The sequence below is a fragment of the Sinohyriopsis cumingii genome, chromosome 2 (genome assembly GCF_028554795.1).
Source record: "Sinohyriopsis cumingii isolate HCF-2022 chromosome 2, ASM2855479v2, whole genome shotgun sequence".
Classification (NCBI taxonomy): Eukaryota; Metazoa; Mollusca; class Bivalvia; order Unionida; family Unionidae; genus Sinohyriopsis; species Sinohyriopsis cumingii.
In genome coordinates this window covers 58,690,929-58,702,280 of record NC_142962.1, presented here as the reverse complement: position 1 = coordinate 58,702,280, position 11,352 = coordinate 58,690,929, and the positions used below count along the sequence as shown (strand labels likewise).

The window sequence follows — 11,352 nt, the reverse complement described above, 5'->3', positions numbered from 1 at the left end:
AAACCAAACTTGACTATGGATCGTGTGTGTACTGATCAGGTTATTTATCCCACGTTCAAATCCTTGGTCCGATACACAGTCAGGGACTTTGACTCTGGCTATATACACTTAAAACTTCCTTTTCCGAATTCCTCTATTATCAGGCAAATGAGCTATCACTATATCTCAGACGAATGAAACTGATCCTTCAGTATGCTACCAAACTATCTTCCAATCCAGATATACCCGCATATGTAGCATTTAGTTCCATATATCAAATTTCTACGTTCCGAAATCAAATTTTGTTCCATCTTTTTACGAACGGATTCGTCTTCTCTTTCAAACAGCAAAATGCAACATTGAAAAATATTGTTAACTCTTAATTTCCCAAATCAGCACCGAGATTATCAAAACATTCAAATTTTTTTTTTTTTTTTTGACTTGTGAGAATTCATAAAGTCTTCAACAATTCATATCCTTTTCAGAGTAAATTCATCGAATTCAGAGCCTATCATTGTACCCATATGTCCATATATTCAGACAGTTAGAAAGACGTAAACAAAAGTTGTAGCTGCCAGTGACAAGCAATGTCATCATCAATAGCCGCTTACCGGATAAAGCCACACTTATTAGTGTAGAATCTACAGTCATACACGAAGCTTTGAGTGTGTGGGTGGGTGTGATTTGGAATTTTAACGTAGCTTTAATAATTTCTCAGTCATACCGTTACGATATCGGTAGTGTGACAGCTTATAGTGATGTCTAGTACTGGGGCATCATGCCGCATGCACATAGCATGATGTCCCACCCAGTCACATTATCCTGACGCCAGGAATACTATTCCTGACAATAACCTCTTAATGCTGAGCGACATCCGAGGCAGCTGCTAGTACTATTTTTATTAGTTTCCTCTGACCCTTGTCACGCCATTTTTGATATTTGGACATTTATGTTGGGGTGTAGGGTCTGAGTCCATTCTCTGTCGAAAAGTTGGAATTCGCCTACATAATTTGGGGTCGGCATGTGGTAACCGCTTACTAGCCGGAGCAGCAAACTTGAACGACCTTTCGTCGAGATATACCTGCATGAAATCGATAGGAATATGATTAATTTTCTCAAAACTCGTGAACATAGCATTCGTCATGTCTTTAATCCGCTGACAGACGTGACGAAAGTACGTTGTTGCTGAAATTTGACCTGGATCTGCCATTTGCATTCCGAGTCATATGACTATGCAAATCTCGCAACCTACATGTTAATGACATCAGCGGTCATATAGTCACGTCATTTCGACAATAAGCAAATTTTCGAAGTTGTTATACATAGAACTTGGACATATTATGTAGAAGTCAATTAATGTGTGTAAATAAATATAATGCACACTTAATTCTCAATACATTTATTCTGAGAACAACAGCCAGACACCTGTCGGTATCGCAGCAGGGACGAGATTAACATTCTCAAGAAGTGCCGATCACGTGTTAGCGATGTGTTTGTTGGTGTCACATGACAACCACAGTGACATGTGCTCTCTGCGTAAAGAATCTGATTTTCTTCAAATTGCTGAAACATTTACAGATTTTCGGTCGTTGTTTTCAAAATAAATATTTTGAGATGTTTATGCTTTTTTTCTTTCATTTTTTTTTATAAATATTACGTGACTTTCATTTATATGTTCGATTTGTTTTCCTACAGCAACACTACAATTGGTGTATTGTTGTTATCACTTGACTGTATGACCTTTGATATCATTGACATGTAGGGTGCAAGAGTTGTGTAGTCACGTCTGTCAGCGGATTAAAAACATAACGAATGCTATGATCGCAATTGATGAGAACATAAATCATATTCCTATCGATTTCAGGCAGGTATATTTTGATGAAAGATCGTTCAAGTCTGGGCTGGCCAGTAAGCCGCTACACCATGACAACACCAAGTGCTGTCTGCGAATTCCAACTTTTAGGCAGGGAATGGAGGAATGGACTCTGACCCTACACCCCAACATAAACGTCCAAATATCAAAAAATTGGGGTGGCACGGGTCAGAGGAAACTCGAACAACATTTTAATAAGTCTCTGGAATGACTCAGATCGAAACCGCGACCTCCCGCATCTGAGGCGGCCGCTCTAATCACTAGGCCACTGCAGCGGTACGAAGTTTTGAGCTATATTGAAACCAATAAATAAAAACAAATTATATCATCTTTCCGGATTCCTTTTCCACAATAAAAGCCCTGCAGAATTTTAAATTTGACAGGCCGTTCATACCCAATATTTTTACAAAAACAATGCTCTCATACGTTTTGAGAAACATGTTTTGTGCTGATTTTTTATTAATTGCTTTACATATCAGTTCCGTGACGTCACCCATGTTAATTTGCCGTTTGAGGTCATACATTTCGGGGTACTATTTCTATAAAAACGCTTTTGAGGCCCAAGTGGCCTATATAACTACAGTTGTTCGAAAGCTACCTTATTGTAAATAAGCCTGTGATTCCAGTGGCAAAAACAGAAACGTCAATGTTTGGCTTGCAAATGTATGGTTTGCATGCATAATATAAATTGATGATCATGCCGAATTACCAGTACTAGCATCGACTTTGGACAAGTGAACAATCCCTATTTGATTTGGCTATTTCTTAGTTTGCTCTTTAAAGCTCAAAAATCTTTCGTTGAAATAAAACCAAATTAAGTTGTTGGTATATCTTTCTCTGTTGTTTTTTTTTTTTTTCAACATTGACAATTTCGATGATTATCTTACGTACGGATAATATAATTTTAGAAACATATTTTCCACAAGAATGTCCCTTGACTGTGGTTGCAGCTCTATTCCAATTTACAGGTATGAATCTTAATGGAGAAAATGATCAGAACTATCACTGAAGCAAGCTTTTAAAATACACCTGCACCAAAATATATTCCCACCTCCGGCGGGACTCGAACCCGCAATCCCCGGCTTAGGAGGCCGGTGCCTTATCCATTAGGCCACGGAGGCGTTGAAGGCTTTGAAAACATATTTTGATCTGTCTGTGTCTTATCATCGGGCAAAAATTCATTCTACGATGAAATGTCAATGTTTAACATTATAATTAACAACTGTGTACACGAAATACGCTCGTTGCAAATTTACTGGGTTTTTTATATATACATTGGAAAGAGAATCTATAAGGTCCTCAAATATTTTCATATTTTACTTCGTATTCAAGAGCAACGATGATACTAGAACGATATAATTTTAATGAAGAGCCATCAACTTTAATTAGAAGAAGAAATCTAAGAAATGGTAGTTATAAGATGGTCCTTTTCAATAGATGTAACTGAGGCCGAAACGTTCTCATTTATTTATTCCGCTATTTACAAGTCAGATTAACCTAAGGTACCAGATATATTTTGATGAAAGGTCGTACAAGTTTCCTGGGCCGGCTAGTAAACGGCTACCCAATGCCAACACGTAATGCTGTCTGCACATTCCAACTTTTAGATTCGGAATAGACTCTGGCCCTACACCCCAGCATAAATGTCCAAATATCAAACAAATGGAACGGCAAGTGTCAGAGGAAACTCGGACTACATTTTTATAAGTCTCTGGTATGACTCGGTTGGAAATCCCTATTTGATTTTGACATTTCTCAGTTTGCTCTTTATAGCCTAAAATCGTCCGTTCAAATAAAACCAAATTAAGTTATTTCTATATCTTCCTCTGTCTCCTTTTTTAACATTTAAAAGAAAAATATAGAAACCTTTTTTCTACAAGAATGTACCTTGAATGTGGCTGCCACTCTCATCCAATTTACAGGTAAGAATCTCAATTAAGAAGTGATCAGAACTGGCACTGAAGGAAGCTTTAGAATACACCTACACCAAAATACATTCCCACCTCCGGCGGGACTCGAACCCGCAATCCCCGGCTTAGAAGGCCGGTGCCTTATCCATTAGGCCACGGAGACATTGATGGCTGTTTAAACGCATTTTGATCTGTCTGTGATGGTTGCTTAAAGATAATTTGATCTGTCTGTCATTTATCATCTGACAAATATTCATTCTATGATGAAATGTTAATCTTAAGCAATAACATAAATAACTGTGCACACGCAATACGCCCTATGCAAATTTAGTGTTATTTCCCTTGTTATTCCTGTTGCTGAAGTCGTTGCTATTGTCACTACAATTATTATTATTATTATTATTCTCGAAGACGAAAACAATAACAACGATAAATAACAATTAACAGCCTCAGCAACATTGTCAAAGATGCCATTTCTACCCCTTTCACGAAAATATATAAATAAATAAGTAAACTGGGTTTTGCTGGCTTTTTATATATACATTGGAAAGAGAATCTATAAGGTCCTCATATATTTCCATATTTTATTTCGTATTCAAGAGGAACGATGATATTATTAGAACGATCTAATTTTATTGAAAAGCCTTGAACTTTAATTAGAAGAAGAAATCTAAGAATTGGTAGATATAACATGGTCCTTTTCAATAAATGTAACTGAGGCCGAAACTTTCTCATTTTTATATTCAGCTATTTAGAAGTCAAACTAACCTCGGGTATCAATATTTACCGAGGAGTTGTTACTCTTCTTGTAAGCACTGCTATATACGGACAGATAATCAGACATTCGTTTTTTCATTAGGTGGGGAGGGGTCTTATTATCGAAATGAATTTCTCAAATTAAAATCTCTTTCACAATTTCTACAGCTTTCATGATTTTCCAAACACATCCATCCATCCATACATGTACTCATGCATACATACATACATACGTACGTACGTACATACTAGAGTACATCTCCTGCAATAGCACCAACATCTTCAGCAGGGACCATCTATCACTTTGATTTTCTCCACTTATCCTGAACACCATTCTGATAGTACAAAAACAGTGTTGGTCAGTCACTACCTGTTTGGAAGTAGGCAGCCAGCATTTCGGCCTAACGCTTCATCCATAATCAGACGTTTTGCCAAATGTTTGAATCTACACTTGACAGTTTGTTCCTGTTATCCTCAGAGCGCTCAGCATCTTACAGTCTGATTCATTACAAAACCCTGCCCTACCCACCTCTACTCGCAACAACCAAGACTTCCATTCTCTTGCATGTATCCCTCTGCTCTGTATACTTGATCAAATTTCTTTCATGATCTTCATGACACCTCTCCTCCCAACTTTAAGTCAACTTAATTGTCACCAGCTTCTTCCTAGACACATGCCAAATCAGAACGTTTAGAGGCAGACAAGTCTGCACAATTTCCGAGAAACCAATTTCTTACTCATGGTTCACACATGCATGTCCCAACTGTCAGATTGAGTGAAGATCGTTTTCGTTTATACCTAGGATGTACTGATTTCAGCTTCTCGTGGGTCAATCAATCCAAAAGCTGCCTATATGTTTGGACATTAACTAAAACGAAAATTTGCTTCTTCCGACTGAATGACGGATATATTTCCTCTCGCGGCTGCAAAACTACACTAGTCGCCACTAGTGAAATCACTGAGGATTTCACCCACTCAGTCAAGTATATTCGTTATTCATTCGTTTCCACCAAATATTCTATATAATGGCCTACTTGAAGCTAGAGGGACAGTGTTTTGAAAGTCATTAAATATTTCTAGTCCCATAAGTCAGACACCCCCCACCCCCAAATATGTGCTGATATTTTAGAACTATTTGTCCGCCTGATTACACCCTTGTTAAATCTAGGAATTATTCACGGATCAATCGTCCGGTATCATTAAGAAGCTGTATTTATTTGCAAAACCATTCAATAGATGCTAAATAACCAACTAAACTAGCACCTTATATTAAATGGCATAGTACCAGAGGTTCGGCGTGGAATCAGAAATCAAAGAAGCACAATTGACCAACTTGTCAGACATGACAAATGTATTAATTAGAGATATTTTCATAAAGAAAGAACATATACTTCCCGCTTTTTCGACTTGGTGAAATTTTTTGACATCATATAGAAGTACGGCATAATGAATAACCTGTTCAGTCTAGGCCTAACTTCATTCCAATTTTGTAAATGAGACTTCAGAGTTAAGGTTGATAGAACCCTTTCTTCAAAGTTAACCTCATGAGATTGATATACCTCAGGGCAGCATTCACAGTTACCCTTATCAGCATTAGAATTACCAGATCAGTGAAATGCCCTAATCCAGGACCTGACTGCTCATTGTATGTTGAAGACCTTTTGATCTGCTATAAACCAAAGAAAATGCATACGATTGAACGTCAACCACAGATGAACATAAACTGAGTTCAGAAATGGAAGGAAGTAAAATGGAGTTGAAATGTTCGACATCAAAATCTAACCGAAGGCATTTCGGCCGATAACATCGCATTCCTTATGATCCAAAGCTTTATCTTGAAGATTGTCTTGTTCCTGCTGTGGTGGAGAACATATTTATTGGCCTTATATTCGACCTAAAATAAATCTTGTCTACATATTAGATATCTCAGGAACAAATGTCAAAACGACCTTAGCCAACTCACATTCTCGGGAGCTGATAGGAAGGCCTTGCTCCAGCTACAGAAGGTCATTAGTAAAAACCAAACTTGACTATGGATCGTGTGTGTACGGATCAGGTTATTTATCCCACGTTCAAATCCTTGGTCCGATACACAGTCAGGGACTTTGACTCTGGCTATATACACTTAAAACTTCCTTTTCCGAATTCCTCTATTATCAGGCAAATGAGCTATCACTATATCTCAGACGAATGAAACTGATCCTTCAGTATGCTACCAAACTATCTTCCAATCCAGATATACCCGCATATGTAGCATTTAGTTCCATATATCAAATTTCTACGTTCCGAAATCAAATTTTGTTCCATCTTTTTGCGAACGGATTCGTCTTCTCTTTCAAACAGCAAAATGCAACATTGAAAAATATTGTTAACTCTTACTTTCCCAAATCAGCACCGAGATTATCGAAACATTCAAATTTTTTTTTTTTTTTTTTGACTTGTGAGAATTCATAAAGTCTTCAACAATTCATATCCTTCTCAGAGTAAATTCATCGAATTCAGAGCCTATCATTGTACCCATATGTCCATATATTCAGACAGTTAGAAAGACGTAAACAAAAGTTGTAGCTTCCAGTGACAAGCAATGTCATCATCAATAGCCGCTTACCGGATAAAGCCACACTTATTAGTGTAGAATCTACAGTCATACACGAAGCTTTGAGTGTGTGGGTGGGTGTGATTTGGAATTTTAACGTAGCTTTAATAATTTCTCAGTCATACCGTTACGATATCGGTAGTGTGACAGCTTATAGTGATGTCTAGTACTGGGGTATCATGCCGCATGCACATAGCATGATGTCCCACCCAGTCACATTATCCTGACGCCAGGAATACTATTCCTGACAATAACCTCTTAATGCTGAGCGACATCCGAGGCAGCTGCTAGTACTATTTTTATTAGTTTCCTCTGACCCTTGTCACGCCATTTTTGATATTTGGACATTTATGTTGGGGTGTAGGGTCTGAGTCCATTCTCTATCGAAAAGTTGGAATTCGCCTACATAATTTGGGGTCGGCATGTGGTAGCCGCTTACTAGCCGGAGCAGCAAACTTGAACGACCTTTCGTCGAGATATACCTGCATGAAATCGATAGGAATATGATTAATTTTCTCAAAACTCGTGAACATAGCATTCGTCATGTCTTTAATCCGCTGACAGACGTGACGAAAGTACGTTGTTGCTGAAATTTGACCTGGATCTGCCATTTGCATTCCGAGTCATATGACTATGCAAATCTCGCAACCTACATGTTAATGACATCAGCGGTCATATAGTCACGTGATTTCGACAATAAGCAAATTTTCGAAGTTGTTATACATAGAACTTGGACATATTATGTAGAAGTCAATTAATGTGTGTAAATAAATATAATGCACACTTAATTCTCAATACATTTATTCTGAGAACAACAGCCAGACACCTGTCGGTATCGCAGCAGGGACGAGATTAACATTCTCAAGAAGTGCCGATCACGTGTTAGCGATGTGTTTGTTGGTGTCACATGACAACCACAGTGACATGTGCTCTCTGCGTAAAGAATCTGATTTTCTTCAAATTGCTGAAACATTTACAGATTTTCGGTCGTTGTTTTCAAAATAAATATTTTGAGATGTTTATGCTTTTTTCCTTTCATTTTTTTTATAAATATTACGTGACTTTCATTTATATGTTCGATTTGTTTTCCTACAGCAACACTACAATTGGTGTATTGTTGTTATCACTTGACTGTATGACCTTTGATATCATTGACATGTAGGGTGCAAGAGTTGTGTAGTCACGTCTGTCAGCGGATTAAAAACATAACGAATGCTATGATCGCAATTTATGAGAACATAAATCATATTCCTATCGATTTCAGGCAGGTATATTTTGATGAAAGATCGTTCAAGTCTGGGCTGGCTAGTAAGCCGCTACACCATGACAACACCAAATGCTGTCTGCGAATTCCAACTTTTAGGCAGGGAATGGAGGAATGGACTCTGACCCTACACCCCAACATAAACGTCCAAATATCAAAAAATTGGGGTGGCACGGGTCAGAGGAAACTCGAACAACATTTTAATAAGTCTCTGGAATGACTCAGATCGAAACCGCGACCTCCCGCATCTGAGGCGGCCGCTCTAATCACTAGGCCACTGCAGCGGTACGAAGTTTTGAGCTATATTGAAACCAATAAATAAAAACAAATTATATCATCTTTCCGGATTCCTTTTCCACAATAAAAGCCCTGCAGAATTTTAAATTTGACAGGCCGTTCATACCCAATATTTTTACAAAAACAATGCTCTCATACGTTTTGAGAAACATGTTTTGTGCTGATTTTTTATTAATTGCTTTACATATCAGTTCCGTGACGTCACCCATGTTAATTTGCCGTTTGAGGTCATACATTTCGGGGTACTATTTCTATAAAAACGCTTTTGAGGCCCAAGTGGCCTATATAACTACAGTTGTTCGAAAGCTACCTTATTGTAAATAAGCCTGTGATTCCAGTGGCAAAAACAGAAACGTCAATGTTTGGCTTGCAAATGTATGGTTTGCATGCATAATATAAATTGATGATCATGCCGAATTACCAGTACTAGCATCGACTTTGGACAAGTGAACAATCCCTATTTGATTTGGCTATTTCTTAGTTTGCTCTTTAAAGCTCAAAAATCGTTCGTTGAAATAAAACCAAATTAAGTTGTTGGTATATCTTTCTCTGTTGTTTTTTTTTTTTTTTTAACATTGACAATTTCGATGATTATCTTACGTACGGATAATATAATTTTAGAAACATATTTTCCACAAGCATGTCCCTTGACTGTGGTTGCCGCTCTATTCCAATTTACAGGTATGAATCTTAATGGAGAAAATGATCAGAACTATCACTGAAGCAAGCTTTAAAAATACACCTGCACCAAAATATATTCCCACCTCCGGCGGGACTCGAACCCGCAATCCCCGGCTTAGGAGGCCGGTGCCTTATCCATTAGGCCACGGAGGCGTTGAAGGCTTTGAAAACATATTTTGATCTGTCTGTGTCTTATCATCGGGCAAAAATTCATTCTACGATGAAATGTCAATGTTTAACAATATAATAAACAACTGTGTACACGAAATACGCTCGTTGCAAATTTACTGGGTTTTTTATATATACATTGGAAAGAGAATCTATAAGGTCCTCAAATATTTTCATATTTTACTTCGTATTCAAGAGCAACGATGATACTAGAACGATATAATTTTAATGAAGAGCCATCAACTTTAATTAGAAGAAGAAATCTAAGAAATGGTAGTTATAAGATGGTCCTTTTCAATAGATGTAACTGAGGCCGAAACGTTCTCATTTATTTATTCCGCTATTTACAAGTCAGATTAACCTAAGGTACCAGATATATTTTGATGAAAGGTCGTACAAGTTTCCTGGGCCGGCTAGTAAACGGCTACCCAATGCCAACACCTAATGCTGTCTGCACATTCCAACTTTTAGATTCGGAATAGACTCTGGCCCTACACCCCAGCATAAATGTCCAAATATCAAACAAATGGAACGGCAAGTGTCAGAGGAAACTCGGACTACATTTTTATAAGTCTCTGGTATGACTCGGTTGGAAATCCCTATTTGATTTTGACATTTCTCAGTTTGCTCTTTATAGCCTAAAATCGTCCGTTCAAATAAAACCAAATTAAGTTATTTCTGTATCTTCCTCTGTCTCCTTTTTTAACATTTAAAAGAAAAATATAGAAACCTTTTTTCTACAAGAATGTACCTTGAATGTGGCTGCCACTCTCATCCAATTTACAGGTAAGAATCTCAATTAAGAAGTAATCAGAACTGGCACTGAAGGAAGCTTTAGAATACACCTACACCAAAATACATTCCCACCTCCGGCGGGACTCGAACCCGCAATCCCCGGCTTAGAAGGCCGGTGCCTTATCCATTAGGCCACGGAGACACTGATGGCTGTTTAAACGCATTTTGATCTGTCTGTGATGGTTGCTTAAAGATAATTTGATCTGTCTGTCATTTATCATCTGACAAATATTCATTCTATGATGAAATGTTAATCTTAAGCAATAACATAAATAACTGTGCACACGCAATACGCCCTATGCAAATTTAGTGTTATTTACCTTGTTATTCCTGTTGCTGAAGTCGTTGCTATTGTCACTACAATTATTATTATTATTATTATTCTCGAAGACGAAAACAATAACAACGATAAATAACAATTAACAGCCTCAGCAACATTGTCAAAGATGCCATTTCTACCCCTTTCACGAAAATATATAAATAAATAAGTAAACTGGGTTTTGCTGGCTTTTTATATATACATTGGAAAGAGAATCTATAAGGTCCTCATATATTTCCATATTTTATTTCGTATTCAAGAGGAACGATGATATTATTAGAACGATCTAATTTTATTGAAAAGCCTTGAACTTTAATTAGAAGAAGAAATCTAAGAATTGGTAGATATAACATGGTCCTTTTCAATAAATGTAACTGAGGCCGAAACTTTCTCATTTTTATATTCAGCTATTTAGAAGTCAAACTAACCTCGGGTATCAATATTTACCGAGGAGTTGTTACTCTTCTTGTAAGCACTGCTATATACGGACAGATAATCAGACATTCGTTTTTTCATTAGGTGGGGAGGGGTCTTATTATCGAAATGAATTTCTCAAATTAAAATCTCTTTCACAATTTCTACAGCTTTCATGATTTTCCAAACACATCCATCCATCCATACATGTACTCATGCATACATACATACATACGTACGTACGTACATACTAGAGTACATCTCCTGCAATAGCACCAACATCTTCAGCAGGGACCATC

At 37.4% G+C, this 11,352-nt stretch overlaps 4 non-coding genes across 4 annotated transcripts; all 4 read right to left on the bottom strand.

Annotated features, from left to right (window-relative positions):
* Positions 1 to 2,900: 2,900 nt before the first annotated feature.
* Trnar-ccu (transfer RNA arginine (anticodon CCU)) lies at positions 2,901 to 2,973 on the bottom strand. Its single transcript has one exon. It is a non-coding gene; the product is annotated as a tRNA-Arg (tRNA).
* An 879-nt stretch (positions 2,974 to 3,852) lies between these two features.
* On the bottom strand, positions 3,853 to 3,925 carry Trnar-ucu (transfer RNA arginine (anticodon UCU)). Its single transcript has one exon. It is a non-coding gene; the product is annotated as a tRNA-Arg (tRNA).
* A 5,512-nt stretch (positions 3,926 to 9,437) lies between these two features.
* On the bottom strand, positions 9,438 to 9,510 carry Trnar-ccu (transfer RNA arginine (anticodon CCU)). The gene has a single exon. It is a non-coding gene; the product is annotated as a tRNA-Arg (tRNA).
* An 879-nt stretch (positions 9,511 to 10,389) lies between these two features.
* Positions 10,390 to 10,462, bottom strand: Trnar-ucu (transfer RNA arginine (anticodon UCU)). Its single transcript has one exon. It is a non-coding gene; the product is annotated as a tRNA-Arg (tRNA).
* Positions 10,463 to 11,352: the final 890 nt, after the last annotated feature.